Genomic DNA, 21,221 nt, shown 5'->3' with positions numbered 1-21,221 from the left:
ACGCGCTATCTCAGAGTCTCGCTCATCCTTAGGAAATTTTATTGAAACCTACCGACTTCTCAAATTACGGAAGAATCTACTTATCAAAAGACGCCGGTCTGGTTAATCGTCGAAAAATTCTTTTCGGTTCCAGGCGGGTTCTGTATAAACTTTGGTAAACAAAGTCGTAAAAAGTATCTTACAGTATTTTTCTGTAAAAAACCTAATCCAAAAGATTTTATATCTCCTCATGTTTCTCTCGTTGCTTCCTATGTCGTTAGAACCTGTTTACCTTCCTAGAAATACATACAGGCTGGCCTGTCATTTTTAAGTGGGGTTATCCCACCTTTTTTTTGGGAGCTTGTGAAATTTTGAGAGGACGAACTTCACTTCTAAGACTATGAATAAAGACGCTTGCTTCTCTTACCGTTCTCGGTGAATTTTTTATTTAAGTGTGTATACATGGGCAGGTCCCGAACGAGCTACCTAGAAAGACCCTGGCTAAACTTACCAATTTAATTAGTGTATCGTTTCGTTTAAATTATGCTTTACAACCATGAAAGGTAGCTGAGATCATCATGATTCCAAAACCAATCAAACCGCTGCATGAAATGACGTCATATCGTCTAATATCGTTGCTACCAATCATGTCAAAACTGTTCGAAGATGCTGCAACCTATTATCGAAAAAAGACTACTCATCCCCGATCACCAATTCGGATTCCGAAATCAGCACTCTACAATTGATTAAGTTCACCAGATCACGGACGTGATCGAAAGATCACTTGAAGACAAAAAGATTTGCTCAGCATAATTTTTGGATGTAGCACATTGTAAACTTGAAACCTTTTTTGGATGGTGCTAGAAAGGGTCACCAAAGAGACACTGTGGACGGCAGCCAGATGGTTGGTGGAGAGCGAGTCGAGGGTTCGAAACTAGCTTTTGAAATATTTGAGTTTCTTAATCTAATACCTTCTTCTTCTTTAGGTGCCGTCTTCTTAGCGAAGGTTGGCGATGACCTCTGCAAAGTCTTCCCTATTTTGGGCTTTCCCTTATTAAACTTTAAAAGTCTAATCCTGTCCAATGTTTGATGTTGCGCAGCCAGGTCATTTTTCGTCTACCCGAGCCGCGTCTGCCTTCTATTTTCCCTTCTATAATAAGCTGAAGGAAGTTACACCTGCCATGTCTAAATGTGTGTCCAAGAAAAGACGTTTTTCGCTTCTTGACAATTTCTGTGAGTTCACGTTATCTATTCATACGCCTTAAAACTTCTTCATTTCTAACGCGGTCGGTCCATGGAATTCTCAGCATACGACGAAATACCCACATCTCAAAGCTCTCTAAACGTAATAATCTAATACCATATTGGATTAAATATGGTTATTTTAATTATATTTAGTGCTTTATACTAGTAAAAGTATAATAGAGTTAGTGATATGTAGCAGTCATCGAGATTTATTGTTATCATGATTATATTACCTTCGATTATCTGGGCGAATAATATGGTATGTAATCATATCACCCAATTTTTTACGAATCTGCGCTAACCATTTCATCACCTATAGTTAAGGTTAAATACCCATTTAGCAATTTAATTAATATATATATATATATATATATATATATATATATACATATATATATATATATATATATATATATATATATACAAGGATTTTCACAGTTTTCACTGTATTCCTTCACTCAACCGTTTTCTCCAATTTTTTCTGTTTAGCCAGTCCCCTTCCTGTAGGTTTCTTTTACTCATTGCTTCGTCCACTTCATCTCTGAAAGATCTTCGGGGTCTGCCTCTCTTTCTTCTTCCTATCGGGCTCCACTCTGTTATTCTATTTATCCACCGATTTTGGTCTGCTCTTCTGACATGTCCGTACCAGGTTAACCTCTTCTGTTCGATGTAGTCTATTATGTCGGAGTTCATTCCCATTCTCCTCTTAATCTCCATGTTATTTATTCTATCTCTTCTTGTTACTCCTGCAGCTTCTTCTTAGGAATTCATCTCTGTTGCCCTTATTTTGTTTTTGGTTTTCTTATTTATTGTCCAATTTTCACACCCATAAGTGAGGATACTTCTTGTTTGCCTAGTCTATTTTTTATATCTTCCTCCGTTGTTCCTTTGTTTGATATTATGAAACCTAAATACTTATACTTGTCTGTTCCTTTGATTTGTTTACCTTCGTCTATTTCCAGCTGTTTTATTTCTGTATTCTCGTTGTAAGGTATTCAGTTTTCTTTAGGTTTATTTCCATCCCATTCTTTGTATATTCCTGCTCCAGTTTTCTCATCATAAAACTGAGGTCATCCTCGGTCTTGTGCGATCACTATTTGGTGGTCGGCAAAACTTAGCGTATATAGATATTCGTTCCTTACTGGTATACCCCATTCCTTCGCACTTTCTTTTCCATGGTTTCAGGGTTTTTTCCAGGAATATTTTGAACAGGGTGGGGGATGTGGAGCAACCCTGTAGTAGTCCCTTTGTCGGCTTAAATGGACTGCATATTCTACTGCCCGTTTTGATAGCTACTTCGTTATTCTTGTAGAGTGCTTTTACCGCGTTTATTAATCTTCGTGGCACTTCGATGTCTTCCATTGCTTCCCATAGCTTGGTTCTAGGTATTGAGTCATATGCCTTCTTAAGATCAACAAAAGCCAGATGGACCGATCTATTTTTGGCCATTCTTTTTTCTATTAGTTGTTCGACTGTGTAAATGTGATCTAAGCATGCTTTCCCCGCTGTGAAACCCTGCCTGGTCTTCTCCGATTTTATCTTGTATATATATATTCTAATTTTTCCTTTATGGTCTTTCCATACAGTCTGCCTATAGACGATATAATGCTGATTCCCCGATAGTTTTCGCAGTTTTTTCTATTTCCTTTCTTCTATATTGATGTCATATATGCTTGGGTCCATTCTGCCGGTAAGTCTTCTCCATTCAGTGCTCTCTCAAAACATTTTATGTATCATACGGAATAACCTTTTCCGATCCGTTTTTTATCAATTCATTTGGTATTCCACCGGGACCTTCTGCTTTTTTTGTTCTTTAGAGTTTTGATCGTTCTTTTTACCTCAGCTAGGCTTAATTCGATTTCGTCATGTGTGTAGATTTCTATTCTGTCTATTTCTGATTGTTTGAATTCGGGGCGGTCTTCGGTTAGCAATTTTTTATAGTATTCTTGCCATTCGTTTTCTTTAATTTGACCGATCTTGATTTTCTCTGTCTTATTTCTTTGGAGCGACTTTAAGATGCGCCATGACTCTGAATTTCTCGTTCCTCCTATGTGCTGTTCTATCTCTGTGCATGTTTTTTCCCATCTTTAATTTTTTTCATTTGCCACTTTTCTTTTCACTTCTTTATTTTTTTTTTCTGTATAGTTCCAAGTCCTCATAGTTTTTTGTGTTCAGGTATTTTATATGGAGTTCTTTTTTCTCTTTTATGCATGTTAGTGTGTCTTCGGTTAATTTCGTAGTTTGGTGGGTGTATTTTTGGTCCACTTCTCCAAGAGCTTCTAGGGCTGCTGTCTTCATGCAGGTTTTTATGTGTTCGTATGTTTGTTCTAATGATTCATACCGAAACTCTTCTAGCTTTTGGTCCAATCTTTGCTTATATAGGTCTTTTATTGAGTCTTCTTCTAATAAATTTATTTGAATTTCTTTTCTTGTGTTGAGCACGTATTGACAGGTGTAGCTGGAGCCGTAACTTGGTCAGACTTTCCCTGGGTCGGTTTCTGTTGGGTCCATATAAAGGGGAATTCCATCCATGCGATTACTAGTTGTGATCTGTGCCGCATTCTGCGCCTCGCTTTACTCTCACGTCTTTTATTTTTATCGAGCTTTCGTGGTTTACTATAACATAATCAATATTTTAATTAAAAGAACATTTAATATATTAATACGAACTTTCAATCAACTACGTAGAACTCTTCACTAATAGTTATTACGAACATTTAATTCTCAGTAAGAACAGTTAATCATTAAACAACAGTGCCAGATAGATAATTAATTTAAGACCAAGTGCAGGTTGGTTTAATTTTTATGATACAGAATTTGTGTAACCTTTTTGTATTCAAAAAGGAAAAGACAGTTAAGATTTGATTTCACGTACAGGGCGCTTGCGCATCCGCTTATACGTATTTCGGCCCAATAGGCCTCATCAGAACGGCTTTCGCAAACGCTCTGAACGTGAAATAAATATTTTCTCTTAGGAAGCAACTCTAACATGGCTTCGTATAGACGCAATGTAGCGACATTCTGATAATAAAATCGTAGACTAATTTTCGAAACCAAATTCAAGAATTCCACTTTAATCTGTGCCTTCTAAGAATTGCAAGGCAAACTAGACGTTGATAAAGATGTTAAGACTAAAAGTAATTAACAGGGTAAGGCTCTCTGCAGTGAACGCATTCAGGCTTCTGGTTTGCGGATTTTATACATTTGCTTGTTTACTGGCACATTTGATACATCTAGGCGGTTCAGCAAAATAGTGCCTTGTGTGTCCGTAGTCTTGGCATTTTTTGCAATGAGGAATCAATTTTGAGTAGATATTGATCTATCAAGATATTGGTAATCTGAAATATTCTGTGAACGCTTTCTTTAGTTTCAAATTACAGCATCAATATGTTTAGTAGTTCCTTAGTTCTCCTATTTAGATAGCTTACAGCTCAAGCTATTTTGAAGAATTTTTTGCGCAGGTCCTTAACTATCTTCTCTGCACTACATGCAAAATGTAAATTTTTTGCCATTACCTCTATTGACCTTTCCTGCTTTTTTTTTAAATGAGTAAAACCTTTTGCCCCATTTAAAAGCATAATATTCATTACAGTCTTAAATGTGTTCCTCTGTAGAACACCTAACATCAAACTCGAGTCATTGAACCCTAATTGGGTAATAATAAATTCAATAATATGTTTGACTTTTCTTTACCAAAAGTCTCAAATTAAAATTTTATTAAATTTATAATCATTCCCGTAATTACAAAAAACGATTTTAAGGTAAGATATCTACGCCCCTGCATCAAAGAAAGGCCACAGTTGAGCAATATATTCTTACTGTCCGGACGTTTTGTATCCCATAATTTGGATTAATTTAAGGAGCGAAGAATACATTTCTTTATTAAATATTTCATCAAGCCAAGAGGCTTCTTTTCCAGAAAGTGGTGTTAAAAACGTTTAATTTTATCATAAAAATTGGGGGTTTGGTAAACGTTTAGGGCTTTGAGTGAAAGAAAAATGTAATGTGATCGCTAATTTGGAGAGATGAGGGCTTTTATTTTATTTAAATTCTTTTACTTTTTGTACTTAACTAATTAGCTAAAAATACCTGGTGTCAATTTTTTTATGTCACGTCATTGTGAAATTGTTTATAATCTGTTATTATTATAAGCAAATATTACCAAATAATAAATTTTGAGTCGAATATATAATATATATATATATTAATATATATATATATTATATATTATATATATATATATATATATATTATATATATATATATATAATATAGATATATATATATATATATATATAATTATATATATATATAATTATATATATATATATATATATATATATATATATATATATATATATATATAATATATATATATATATCAGGGCTCTTTTACTATTTAACAAAAAAACGTGCCTTGAAAGTATTTTTTATAGTTGCCCTTGAGGAAAGAGTAGACAATAGGATAATAAATTTACAAAAAAAACTATGAAATTATAAAGCAAGTGTTATATATTTTCAAAATAAATCAAGTATTTTAATTTTAGAATATCAAATAAAAATATACCATACACGATAATCAGAATAGTGAAAAATAAATCATTCTTCAAGTCATACACTCAAAAGTATCAATAAAAAATTAAATAAACTTATCCAAATATATATATATATATATATATATATATATATATATTATATATATATATAAATAAATAAATATCCAAAGACCTCCTATTTTATTCTTTTATTTACTTTTTTACTAGTGACTCAAAAATTGTATATTTACTTTAATTTTCAATTAAGAAAAACAAATAATTAAAAGCAAATAATTCTAATCTAGGTTAGTCCTAGGAGCACTCAAATCTACTCCCACATCAGCCCTTTCTGTCGTTACATTAAAGACGTCTATTTTTGGCAGAAAAATTTATTCTTAAATGCCTGTTTAATAATCAAAACACCTTATTACAAAAAATATCTTGTGTCTCTGTTAAAAATCTAACAAACAAAAATAGTGGGCAAATAAAAACTCTCCAACTTTAGCTGTTGCTTTTCCCAATTTATTACAATATTCTTCAATGAAGAAGAGATTCCATTCTTTGGCTCCAATTATGACACTTATATGAATATAAACCTGCTGTAGTAATTTCGTCATCTATTTCAATTTTTCACGAAGATTTAGTAGTACAGAACAAGCTGGAAGACTGTAACCATTCTTGTAAAATTTATACCGATGTCTCAAAATTACCTGCTGGTGTTGGCTGTGCCATTTACATAGACAATATTCACGATTATTTTCAGTACAAATTAAAAACAGATTGCTCAATATTCACGGCTGAATTGGTAGCCATTGTCAAGGCGTTGACTTGGATAATTAATAGCACATTTTATTTCTAACGATATATAATTTTATCTCACTCACAGTCCGTCCTCCTCGCATAACACATATATACTAACGGACTAATTGTAGAAGCGCTTGAAAAGCTAAGGATCCTAACTTCTCTAAAAAGAATTGTTAGCTTTGTGTGGGTTAAAGGTCACTCTAATATTCCAGGCAATAAAAAAGTAGACCATTTTGCTAAAGACGTTACTTTAGTGGGTATAGAATACGAGTTGCCCAAATGGGATTTAGTTTTAGCTAGGAAGAAACATGTTAGACTTAATTGGGAAATTGAGTGGCAATCCTTTACTAACGGTAGCAAAAATACATACTGCAGTATATATCCAACTCTTCCATCTACTCCACCAAATGACAGAAACTCCATCTCTCGGAAAATTTATACTATGTACGTTAGATGCCTTTTTGGACATGCTACAGTAAACGCTTACCTATATAAAATAAACTTTACGAAACTGATATATGTGAATGTAATGACGAACTTAACCACTGGATGTTTGAATGTCGGTATAATCAAGAAACCATAAAATTTTTATTTCAAGCCATCTCCCAACAAAAAATCATACTGCCGCAGAACGTTGCTTCTATTCTCTATTTAGGTAGTCGAAATGCAACTATTAGATCGATCTAAAATCGGAAAATCTAAACTGACTTTTTCAGTATTGTGTGAATCCGAAATAGGAAGACGTTAGCTGTAGTATTTCCCATTGTCTTTTTTTTATATCATTTACCACTAACCGTTGCCTGTATTGTTTGTGTAAAAAGACCCATCAAACAAACATTTCTTAATAAAAGGTCTTAAAATCTTTAAAGAGGTGTTAGACAGGGTTGTGTTTTGTCCCCAACTTTGTTTAACGTTTACTCAAAAATAATTTTTAACGAAGCCTTGGAAGGGCAATGTGGAGTTCGAATCCTGGAAGAAACTATTAACAACATCAGATATGCAGATGATACCGCGATCATGGCTGAAAGTGTTAAATATCTTCAATTCCTTATAAATCGAGTCACTAGAGAATGCCTCTAATAACGGACTCACATAAATACAACAAAGACAAAATTACTTGTGGTTGGTAAACAAGACCTCGGCGCTATACAACTAATTGTCAATAATGAACCGATAACAAAAGTTAACCATTTTAAATATCTAGGATGTTGGATAAACGAGACACTAAATCCGGATAAAGAAATTAAAACTCGCATAGAAATTGCAAGAGGAGCATTTATAAAACTTAGATCTATTCTGAGCAATTCTCAGCTGAACTTACAGACTCTCAAACTGAAGATGATTTACAACGTAGGCTGCACCAATTTAATATAACCGCCAGAAAATTTAACATGTTAATTTGGAGCTGGAAAGTCAGATAATTAAAACAAGTGATAATGAAGTTTAAATATCTAGGCATTACATTATCTAGCTACGGAAAGCTGAAAACCGAAGTGAAAGATCAAGTGAAAGAGCAAACAGAGCCGCAGGCTGCCTAAATGAAACAATATGAAGAAATAAAAATATCGGGAAAAAAACGAAAGGCAGAATTTACAAAGCCAGTCATCAAGCCAATAATGACACACGCAGCAGAAACAAGGCCTGACACAGAGAAGACAAAAAGGATGTTAGAAACAGCAGAGATGAAAACACTTGGAAAAATTGATGGTAAGACACTATAGTACAGAGATAGAAGTACAGATATACGACGTAGATGCAATGTGGAGAACATGAAGAGCTGGGTAAGAAATAGAAGAGTAGAATGGAACGATCATATACGCGAATGACAACAAATAGAGTAATAAAGACGGCAAGAGACGGTTCCCCAATAGGAACACGATCATTGGGAAGACCACGAAAACGATGGAACGATAACTTACTGGAGCGCACATTGAAAAACAGACATAGTCATGTCTATATAAAAAGAAGATGAAGAAGAAGATATTTTTTCGTCATTTTTTCTAAAATATAAAGAATATTAATTAGTTACCATGATTACCCAGCGTATTATTTATCGAACGCAAGAATGAGAGACCTTCAAAATACTCACCAGTATAAATTCCAATACTATTTATATCACTTGTTGATATTTAGAAGCCTTACTAAAACTTTTGGTTGACCACCACAAAAGATTTTTTTAAAATAAGTCGAAAAAGTTCTACAAACTCTCCTAAAATAAAACCGGTGAATTATAATAATATAACCTAAGAATACTTAACATAAAACTAATCACCCTTTACGGGCAGGTGGTTATAAATTTCTAATGTTATGATAAACAGTTTCCCTTCTAAAATCTTCTCTGTAACCTATAACGGGAAAACAACTAATGTTTACTTTTTTTTTGACTATGGTTTGTTTTTTAACCAGGAGGAGTAATTCAAATTTACCGCGCCATAATGCTTGTTTGTAATTGGTCCAACCACTGTATTGTAAATTGTATTTTCTGTGTTATTTCTTTAATTTTTAGATTTTTCATTTGTATTTATATAAAAACAGTTCTTTTCAGAACTTTTTAGCGACGTATTAGCGTTATTAAGATAACAATATGGACTCGATGCCAAGTACTAGTAATTATCCTTCTCCACCTAAAAAACTCCGAGTAGATTTTGGTCATTTGGTCAAATGAAAAACAATGCATTATAAATATGTACAAAAAAAAATTGATAATTCTGGAATAAAAATAACAGCCATGGTAGCAAAAATAAAACACTCTGAGATAGCGCGTTGCAGAATAGTTATTGTTAAAACCAAGACTTACGTAAGGAATGTGCTAAGTTAAGGTGTTGCGAATTAAACTATTTACAGAACAATTCAAAAATACAAGCACGCTGGAACAGTAAGATGTCCTAAAAATATTGGCGGTCGACCTTCTATCCTTGCAACATACGATGAAAGAGTTAAAACATCTGTACGACAGATAGTACACAGCTTCTTTTTCAAGAAGGAAATGCCCACTGTAAATATAATTTTAAGTGAAATAAAATAAATATTTCATATCACCGCCGCATGTACCTCACTCTATCACATACAGCCTCAGTCGCTGGCAATACTTCAAAGCCAATATATCAAAACACTTTTACAAATAAATATGTAAACTTATTCCAAAATATTCGCTATACTAAAAAACCATATTACGAAAGAATTAAATCCATTCTTCAAAACCTAAACATTAATTTTCCGGAGGTCTTTTCCTCGGATATTAAATACCCCGAGCCTTGGCTGATCGATATACCAACTTGTGATGCATCTCTAGAGTATTTAGATAAATCTAATACACATCATTCCCTAATTCGGTCCAAGTTTGAGGCCCTCATAAATAAGTACCCCGCCTACCATAAAATCTACACAGATGCATCTAAATCCGAAGACGGAGTGAGGGCATCAATCGTTACTTCAGAAAACAATCTTCTTTTCCGTTTACCCCGAGCATGCAGCACATATTCAGCTGAACTCTACGCCATATACCGTGCTGTGAAACTTCTTAACGAGCTTACACTCACAAAAGCCCTGATCATAATAGATTCCCTTAGCTCTCTAAACTCATTAAAACACATTTTTCCGAAATATCCTTTTGAAAAGTTGCTAAAATACCAGCTTTCCCTAGCTCATGAACATGGAAGAAGCGTCGAATTTTTATGGGTTCCCTCACACGTCGGAATAACAGGAAATGAAGAAGCTGACAGGATTGCACGAGAGGCAATTTTAAGTGATTTGTCGGAGCCGATAGACAAGTGTGTTTCCAGTGACTTAAAAGCTTATTTTAAAAATAAAGTGTTGTGTTTGTGGCGAAATGGGTGGTCTCAAACTAATTCCAATTTAAATAAAATCAAAAATAATGTGTCTCACTGGTTTCCACACTTATATGTGATCAGTGTAACGTCCGATTAACAGTCGAACACTTTTTAACAATTTGTAGTAATTATGACCAAGAAAGACAGCGCTACAAGAATCCAAACGCTCTACCACAGGCTCTAGGTCAAAACTGTTCCTGTGACAATACATATAGTGAATTATCTCAGATCCATAATCATTTTGTACAATCTGTAGGTGTTTAACTTTGTTATTTATATTTTGTCATCATCATCATCATCATATAACGGGGGTCCTACGGCGATTGCCGCTTTCCGCATTTCAGCCTCCATCTTTTCCTATCTCTCCAATCTCCCTCTTCTAAGCCTCTAGATTGCATTGTTTTTGTAATTTCTCTTCTCCAGAATTTGGTGGTCTTCCCCTTTTCCTTCTTTCTGGCGGAACATACATTAAGGCTTTCTTTGGCCACCGCTCCTCCTCCATTCTCATCACGTGACCATACCATTGTAATTGCCTTCCTTGTATTCTATCTGAAAGAGTATCTCTAATTCCTGTACGGTTTCGTATTTCCTCATTCCTGATTCTTTCCATTCTCGATACTCGACATGACCTTCTAAGATAATCCATTTCCACAACGTCTACTTTATCTCGTTCATTCTTTGTCATCGTCCAACATTCAGCACCATATGTGGTAATTGGTTCTACAATTGCTCTGTATACGCGAAGTTTAGTATGCAATTTTATTTTATTAGACCACAGTAATGAATTCAGTATTCGGATGCATTTTTTCCCTTGGGTTATTCGGTTTTGTACATCTATCTTAACTCTGCCATCTGCTGATATGATGCTTCCTAGATATTTATACTGGTTGCAGCCTTTTATGACTGCGTTTTCAAGCCTCAGATCTGTGGTATTTCCTTCAATTTTTAAATATTCTGTTTTGCTTATGTTTACAGTAAGCCCCCATTTGGCATATTCCTCAAATAATTTTCGATTCATATAATTTATATCTTCCTCATCGGTTGCAACCAACACCTGATCATCTGCAAACAACAATGTATACAGAGTTTCTTGTCCCACTTCGATGCCCATAATTTATATTTATATTTTGTTCCGTCGCTAATAATCTTTTGGTGGATGCGACATCTTTTTCTAATAAAAAAAATAAATATTTAATTTTCTTCTACAATGTGATAAATAAACTATAAAAATTCTTCAATATCTTCATAACAATCCAACATTTTTTTATTGTAATTAGAAAACAAAAAAATATATATTGGAAGTGAATTAGAAAAAATTACCATTCAAACATAAACAAAGTTAGGTTAGAATTGACGTGTGAGGTTGTCCGATACTGATTACTGTATTACCGCAAGGCCGAGATAATCACCCAAAAAAGAAGATGTATTTGGTGACTTTTCTAGTAACTTTCTTGGGTGTAAATCTGTCTTTTTAGTTTACTCCTCCTCGTTAAAACACAAACCATAGTAAATAGCGAACTATGTAGCAGTGTCTCGCGTATTACAAAAAATACAATGGGCATTGATGGGTTAAAGGGTCATTTGACCCAGCATGAATCACATATACAACAGTACTACAATATGTAATAAAAACTTTCGAAACTATGCCGCCAATTCTTATCGCTTCATGTATCACAAGTCAGCTTACCACTCAAAGTGGTAAGCTGACAAAGTGGTAAGCTAGCAAAGTTTTTTTTGGCCAAACCTTTCTGTAAGGATAAAAATATTGGTACCAGGAGTAAGGAAAATGTTTTATTATCGGAAAGCTTTTTACCCATTTTTGGTAATTTGATAAAGTCCCGCATTCATACAGAAAGTTTCAAATCGATATTTATAGATTAATTTTTTTGCAACGCCGTACATTTTGGCTGGGACAGGGATGAGGAATATAAGGCGCAACCCTTGTTGTACCGATAATAATTAGCGGCATAGTATCTACAGATGTTATTACATATTGTAGTATTGATTTACATGTGATTCATGCTGGGTCAAATGATTCATTAAAATGTCCCATAGACTTGTAGTCTAGTAGTTTATATTTAGCGTATAGAGTAAACAATCTTTATAGATATGACTAATGGTTTGTAGCATCCTTCTGATGTTTATTGTTTGGTGTGTTGGATATATAGAATAATTACCAAGTAAATTAATAGTAATTCGTGTATTGAGTTCTATTTATTTTTGTCAAAACAACATACTGATATCAATTTCGTTTAGCTACATATTTTATAGTAATACCAGGTGTAAACGTGCAGGATAAGTTATAAATTTCATATAATAATTTCGAATGAAGATTTACTCCTCCAGAGTAAATGGATATTCGGAATTATCCTTTAATTCTTCAGCATGGCAGACTCTAATATTACAGTTGAACTCATCAATAACAGCCATTTCTTTATCTGTTAATTTAAAGTCAAATATATCGATATTTTGCTTAAGTCTATTAACATTAGAAGATTTGGGAATAGGTATGGTACCCTGCTGATAAACATATCGCAAAACAACTTGAGCGCTACTCTTCTTGTATTTTTCGCCAATGGCAATCAATCTTGGATCTTGTAAAGACAGCATTATATCGCCTGGTTTAGCCCACGGTCTCGCAGGCGAACCTAGTGGTGAGTATGCCATTATTTCTATTCCACGACTCTTGCAAAAATGAATAAGCTTTTTTTGGTTAAGGAATGGAGTAACTTCAATTTGATTCATAACTGGCTTTATAGTACATACATCTAATATTCTCTGCACTTGTTTTGAATTAAAATTTGACAAACCAATGCTCTTAGCCAGACCAAGTCGGACACATTCTTCCATTCCTTTCCAGGTCTTACAAAAATCATATTCTATATTTTCGGAATCTTTAAATGGGAGTTGAATGTTAAAATCTTTGTTCTTGGTAGCGCAAGGCCAGTGTATCAAATATAAATCAACGTAGTCAAGCCCAAAATTCTTTAAGGATTCTTTGCACGCTGGAACTACTTTTTCTTCTTCGTGAAAAATATTCCACAATTTTGTCACAACAAATAGATCTTCTCTTTTAACAGTTTTATCTTGAATTTTTGCTCTTAAACCTTCGCCTATTTCTTTTTCGTTTCCATAAAGCCACGCACAATCGAATAGTCGATAGCCAACATCAATCGAGGTTTTCACAGTTTCTTTGACTTCGCCAGGAGCGGCCAACCATGTACCAAGGCCAAAGCTTGGACACCGAATCCCATTGTTTAGATTAACATCAGGTACTGACATTTTATTTATCCTAAAAATAAAATTTGTGTCAAATAAACCATCTACAAATATTGAAGTGTTTGCTATGTGTAGATATATGTAGAAAATAAGACAAAACGTTGAAAATAATTAAACATAATAAACTATTAGCTATTAGCTAATTACATAGGTATTGAATATTAAGCAGTAAGTAAAACTGAAAATTTATTTCCCGTTAGCACTATATTTTGGACTAAAAATAATGTAACAAATTGTTTTAAGAAATAACTTACCGGCCAAACATTTTATGAAAAAAATTAAACTGAAATTTGTACCATATGTTGACGTTTAATTAGACACCGAATGACACAAATTTATCGTGAATCATTTATAATATACTGAAGGCCAACAAATGCAATAACTAGAAGGACAAATTTCTTTTAAATATTTATTTATGGAAGTATACATTATAATATTCTTATTATTTGATAACATTATAAATAAATTTGCAACATCATTTTCGTCAAAAAATTAATAATTGGCTCCCCCTTGATTTTTTATATACTCAGTTACTCTATAAGGCATTTATCGAGTTCAGTGGTGTATAACATATTGCGAAATATTTATCCAGATTCTTCTTATGGCATACCACAGGTCCTTAAAGTTTGCTGAAGGTGCAATCGACCTACCATATCCCATACATCACACGTTCGTTGGGTGACAAATTAGCTGATCTTGATGGTCACTTTAATGTCTCTATACCAGATTCTTGTAAGAACTCGCATGATTTCACAAGTAATATGAGATCTTAAAAGATGGCCTTTAGAATGGTTTGTAGCTAGGGATATAAATTTGGATGCAGTACTTTACCCATATATCGTCGAGCTATTAGAGTTCCGCTAATAAGAACTAGAGGTGATCTACTTCTTAAACATATAGCACGCACTCCATACCATAATGTTTGGTTGTCTTGCTGCATGACGTTTAACAACCAAGTCTATATTTCGTCTCTTATCTTGAAAACGTCTTACCCTTTTTGGCTCAACAGAACCATTCCTAAACAAAACCTAGATTTATCACTAAAGCAGACAAAATTCCATTGGCCATTCCAATTTTACCGAGCTCTGCACCCTTATAAGCGGCAAGCCTTATGATGTGGTTTCAAAGATAACACCAAAAGAGAACTGTAAGCTCTCAGTCCCATTTTATTTAACCTTTGATTAACTATTATTCCTCCGGTAGGTGCAATTAAAATATTTATTACTTGATGTATACTGTCCTGCCTATTTCTGAGAGAAAGAAGTCTAAAATGGCGAAAACCACGGACTTGCAATAATCTAGGACGTCCACACCCTCCACAACGTAGATAACTCTCACCTTTGGACTACCCCCTCCAATCTCTTAACACCGTTGATGGATTATCTCATGGACTTCAACTTTGTGTAAAAAACTTCCTGTAAACCAAAACCAGCCTCTTTCAAACCTGGAATGCCTCCTTTTTCGAAGTCGCTTAAATGACGAAACTGACGAAGACCGAGAACTCTTATCATTTAAAAATTTTTTAGGTAAATCAAAAACAATCCAAAATGACTAAAAATTATAAATTAACTTAAGTTAAATAGACAAATAAAAACTATCTTATCTTTTTGGTTTTTGTGAAAAAAAAAGGAAAAAAACTTCGGTTAAAGAAAAGTTGCATATCTATTTTTAAATAAGACTTACAAAGAAATACTTTAAATAAATAAAACAAATAATACAAATAAATAACCATATATAAAACGTAGCATTTGTTTGGCCATTAGTATATTTATTATATTAATCTGTTTGAAAATGAATGATAGCTGATAATCTTAATATTGTTATGAAGCTGTTTTCTTGTGGCATTTTAATTCAATTTATTAGTTTTGTTGGGAATAAGCCACAATTTTATTTAAAATAAGTTTATTTGATGTTTCGATCTCAAGTTATAAAATCGCTCTCAAAATAAAAAACATTAACAAATTAAACAATTTTTTTTATTTCTCGGAGGCATCTATTCTTTTTTTCTGTTTCAGATTCCATTATCCAACTTGAACAGCACTATAGCAAGACAGAGTAACGTAACATTTGATCATTCAGATTGTGAGCTCTAGACTAAGGTCTGATCTTGTAAAAAAGTTTTCATGTTCGTGAGTGTTTTTTTCGTTTGTTCGATTCTTGGTAGAATTTTTTTTGTGGGTTACTCTGAGATAGCGCGTGGCTGTTGATATTTACTCTCAAATATTTTATGTTATCTGTTCTATTGTTTGTACCCTCGCATACAAATTTACGTTTATTGGTATCTTTGAAAATACTAGAATTTTAGTTTTGGAAACATTTCGATTAAAATCGAACATTTCGCTATGACGAACTACCGAATTTACTATTATATTTTGTTGTTCTTCTGCATAAGGTGTCTTGGAGTTTATAAATCTTGGAACACAACTAAATAACAGCTACCTAGTAAGCGTAGACATTAAGAGAAGAATATACCTGGCGAACAGAGCTTACTTTGGGCTAAAGCAGCTCTTAACATCACACATAATTAGCAGAAAACCCAAGATACTTATATATGAAACTCTTATTAAACCTGTTCTGACATATAGGTCAGAGACATGGACTATGGTAAAAAGCGATGAAGAACTGTTAGGCCGTTTTGAAAGAATACTTAGGCACATATACGGAGGAGTACAAGAAAGCGGGATATGGCGGAGGCGCTACAATTTTGAGTTGTATCAATGCTATGAAAAATGCAACATCGTCCGGTCTATTAAAATTAATAGACTAAGGTGGCTAGGACACCTTGAAAGAATGGACACTGGAGACCCCCAAAGACAGATATTATATCAAGAGCCAGTAGGAACCAGGAAGAGAGGCAGGCCAAAATCTACATTTGAAGCGTGCATTTCCATAACGTTGTAAGTGCCAATATGCCTCATTTGGTTTTTTTTAAGTTAAATGAGTTGCAAGTGCCATGTTCCATCGCCTAAAATTTATTTCATGTCGATATGACTAGCGACGGCGTGAAAAGTGGGGATAAAGTAGCGGTGCAAGTCATAACGTTGTAAGTATCGTAGTGCAATTCTGTTAAATGTAGAGTGGCGCAACAGTTACTAAATTATTTTTGTTTGGACGTGTTGGGTTGGGTTTAAACATAAGTATTTGGAACGAATATGGATGAAACTACAGAAAAACGGTCCAAAAAGAAAAGAAGAGTTGTTGATAGTTGGAAAAAAAAATAAAACCAAGAAAATGAGAAACTCTGGCGAAGAATATGTTTCTCTAGTCAATAAAAAGACCGTTAGAAAGAAAATGCCACCAGCTGATGTAAGTATGGTTTTAAAGAGATACCTATCTAAATAAGACGTTTAAAACATAAATAATTTTTTTTGTTTAAATCTATCTAAATAATCCAAAATTGTTTTAGGTAAAATGCAAGTGTCCACTAGCATGTAGATCCATAAGACTGGAATACCTTGTTGAGTTGTACAATCATTTCTATGAAATGGCTGATTATAGTAAGCAGCAAAGTTACCTACAAAGGTTTATTCATCCCCAATTAATCAAAAGGAGGACGTCATGGTCAGTACGAACATCCCAGTGAAAGTAGGAGAAAGCACTCTTTCACCTACCATTTACTTTTGCCTGGAGGATCTGAAATAAGGGTTTGCCTCAAAACATTTTTGTAGTACGTTTGCCGTAACTCCAAGAAGAGTGCAACTTTTGGGAGAAAAAATTCTTGATGGTAAAATGGATATGTCAGAAAAAACGAGGAGGGGCTTGACAAAATATTTTCAAGACTGTCTGGACTAACAAGATTATAGAGCATATCGAAAGTTTTTCAAAAATTGAGAGTCACTACGCAAGGGCGAAAACCCCGGATAAGCTCTTCTTGTCACCGGATTTAAACGTAAGTAGAATGTACCACCAGTGACTAGACAATGGTATAATGAAATTTTAATATCAAAATTTAACTTATCTTTTGCAAGGCCTAAAGTAGATACATGCTCCACATGTGATAGTTTGGCTGTTCAAATAAAATCAGGAGATAAAGCTGCTGTAACAGAACAGGAGCTTCACCATCGGAGAGCAGAGGCTGCTACAAAAGCAATGTCAACTGAGACCAAAAATGCATGTACAAGTAATTGCTATGTTTCTTTCCTTCGATATACAGCAGCAAATGTACATTCCCCAATTAACTCACTCCGAAATGTACTATTCACAACAGCTTGCAGTGTGTAACTTAGGAATTCACGATTCCATCACAGGAAAGGGATTCATGTGTTTATGGACTGAGGACTTTGGGCGAAGGGGTGCCTTGGAAATTAGCTCCTGTTTATATACTTATCTTACTAAGGAAATTGGCAATCACGGAAAGAAAAAGCTTATTTTGTGGTCGGATAATTGTGGGGGTCAAAATAAAAATCAGTTCATGATCGCCATGTATTTGATTATACTAGCAAATAACGTTTTTGAGGAAATTATTCATAAATTTCCTGTAAAAGGACACACTTTCCTTAATTGCGACAGAGATTTCGCAATCATAGAAACACGTAAAAAAGTGTGTAAAGCTTATACATTGATGAATGTTGTTAACATCATTACTAGTGCGACCCAGAAAAATCCATTCTCGTGCATGGTGGTTAAGGACTTCTATGATTTCAAAACCGTTTCTTGTGATAAACTAAACACAAAGAAGTTAGGAATTTCAACAGCTACGCAGCTTCGTCTTACAAGAGAGAAATTTGTTACAATGATGGTGGCTAAAGGACATAGTGAGCTCGCTGGATGGAGTGAGACCAATGTACTCAAATCTGGAGTTACATTAGAAGACTTTAAAATCATAGACCTTCAAAAAACTAGAACTCACTTTGGTATCCCAGAGAAAAAAAGAACATATATTGAAAAAATGCTCCCTTATCTTCACGATGATGCCAAGAAGTATTTTAAAGAAAAATTAGGTCAACCAGGGCAAGTTTCTACTGTAGGAAACAACGGTTAAAAATTTGGCACTTAAAACGTTTTGACTTGCAAACCTGATGGCACTTACAACGTTTTGACCTTAGACAGATTTTTGAATTTTTTTTAAGTAAGCTTTGTTTATTGTTCCTTTGCGGTATGTTTTGTATTATATAATACCTTTAAACTAATCCTTTTTCAGTATGTTACATTATAAGAAATAAACATGTTCGATAAAAAACTGACTCTGAGATAGCGCGTTAATTTGGCACTTACTACGTTATGGAAATGCACGCTTCATTTAAAATTCATGTCGAAGATGACTTGAGGAATCTAGGGGTCAAAAATTGGAAAGCCAGGGGGAATGGAGACTAATTCTTAAACAGGTCAAGACCCACACAAGGTTGTAGAGCCAAAGATGATAATGAAGTTCTTCTGCATTGCTTGCTATTAGAATATATTATTATTATTAGCGTATCTGATGTTGTTTATGTTGATTAAATAATAGCGGTGATAAGTCGCAACACTGTAGCACTCCCCGTCGGATTCGTATATCTTCTGATGTTATGTACCATATTTTAATTGTTGCCGTTTGGTTCCAATATAGTTCTGAAATAATTCGTAAATCTTTTCGTAAATCAATTATAGTTGTTTGATAATTTCAATCATCTTTTAATCGTTGACGTCGTCAAATGCGTTTCAATAACCAATAAAACATGCGTATAAATCTGCGTTAATGTTTCTGCATCGCTGTGTTAACACATTTAAGGCAAGAAGAAGAAGAGTATTAAAACAACGTTGTCAGTGGTTCCAATCCGTTTCGAAATCCAAATTAGGTGTCGCTCACCTGAAAATTCGTTAGTCATTGTAAAGTATTGGGTTAGATTATGCGACGGATGTTGATTTTAGCCAGCCTCATAATATTTTACCTGTGTCGCATATCTTAATTAATAGTCCTGTTATAAAGTCTAAGCTACTTTCTTTATCTGAAATTAATTTAAGTACATTGTCATTGATATTGTCTGAACCGGTGGCTTTTCCATATTTCTAAGCATTTACTGCTTAAATAACGTCTAATTTGCTTATTTGGATATTTTTCATTTAACAGATTATCTGTCATCTGATCCATCGTCGTCAAAAAGTGTGTGAATGTATTAGTTCTATCTCTCCAGTTTTTCTTTTACACCCATAACATTTTCGTTAGTATTATTTCTTGTCTTCTGTTGTTTTTTTTTGTGAATCGATGTCTTCTTCTTGTATGTTTGATATTTTTAGAGCTTTAGAGATTTAGAACAATCCATCTCACTTCAATATCCGTCTGTATAAGATGTCAATCGTTTATAAGCCTTTCTTGACATTGATATGACTTTTTTTCCTTTCAGGGTTCTTCGTTTGTGAGATGTCTATTTTTCTTGTCACTTTTTCGCTTTTAACTTTCAGACGATTCTTTTTGTCTAAAATCCATTATAACTGGATTGTGATCTCCATGAATATTAGATTCAGGCCAGGGTATATTTTAGTAGATCTTATGTGCTTTAAGTTGTAGTCATGCACAATGAAATCAAATTATATCATAACGATTTTATCTTCTCTAGGTTATTGTTTAAAGAAGAAGTTGACTATTAAACCGTTGTTCTCTACTTATAATTATCTAGACATAGCACAAGTCTATCTCCACTATTGTTTCTATTACCTACACTATAAATATACTCTTATATTGTCTCCTTCAAAATAGAAAGACTAGATTCGGCATGACCATCGAAGTACAACGAGATCTTTTTACCTTTTCGGAATATGTCTCCATTGCTACATGTGTCTTTTACGAGCTAAATATTATCCGAGGTTGGTATTTAACAAAAGTTTGATCGATTGAACGAGTTTAAATTTTTTTTGCGTAGAATTGCAAAAGTGCTTATTTAAAACATGGAAAATGTTGCTATACCTGATGAATAAGAGATCCTCTTCCGAAAGCACAAACGATGAGAACACATTATCAGTGACTGAACAATTATCCGACAAAAATGTTTCAAAGTAATTTCAAGAGTTTGTGTGGTATTAATAATTGAGAATAAATGCAAGACCAAGTAACTCCCATCTCGGGATAGGTTTCCTGATTTTTTCTCTTAATTTACCATAGTATTACCAACCTTTTTAAAGACAAATCTCACGTTATCATTTGTTTAATAGGTATTTTCAAATTCAGGTTAAATTCATATAATCAAATGAACTATTGGTCAATACATTTGTCCCAGAACGTATATTAAACATAATGACTATATCATTTTGTTATACTTTAAAATGTATAATATAATGTCAAAGTTAAGTCATTAAAATTTAACGATGCAGATAAAAGAGTCTTTTTATAGTACCAAGTAGCATAACGAAATTATTTATTTAATTTGTATTTTAAGAATGATTTCCGAAGTTGAAATTACAACTTCAGAATTATTGTATTTTAGATTAAAATTGTGGTTAAATCCAACTATACGATCCCAACTTAAGCAGCCGACGAGTAAGACGTATAAACTCAGACGATCCTGGCAATGATAGTTGTTATCAGTAAAAACGTGTTAGTTTTTCCTGTTATTGTTTTTTTATCAATGACCATCGT

General features: G+C 33.7%; 1 pseudogene; it reads right to left on the bottom strand.

Annotated features, from left to right (window-relative positions):
• Window positions 1–12,590: 12,590 nt before the first annotated feature.
• LOC140431928 (aldo-keto reductase family 1 member B1 pseudogene) lies at window positions 12,591–13,686 on the bottom strand (annotated as a pseudogene).
• Between the last annotated feature and the right edge of the window lie 7,535 nt (window positions 13,687–21,221).

Source organism: Diabrotica undecimpunctata, unplaced genomic scaffold (genome assembly GCF_040954645.1).
Source record: "Diabrotica undecimpunctata isolate CICGRU unplaced genomic scaffold, icDiaUnde3 ctg00002287.1, whole genome shotgun sequence".
NCBI lineage: Eukaryota > Metazoa > Arthropoda > Insecta > Coleoptera > Chrysomelidae > Diabrotica > Diabrotica undecimpunctata.
The sequence above is the reverse complement of the archived record's forward strand: the minus strand, read 5'-3'. Positions and strand labels throughout refer to the sequence as shown.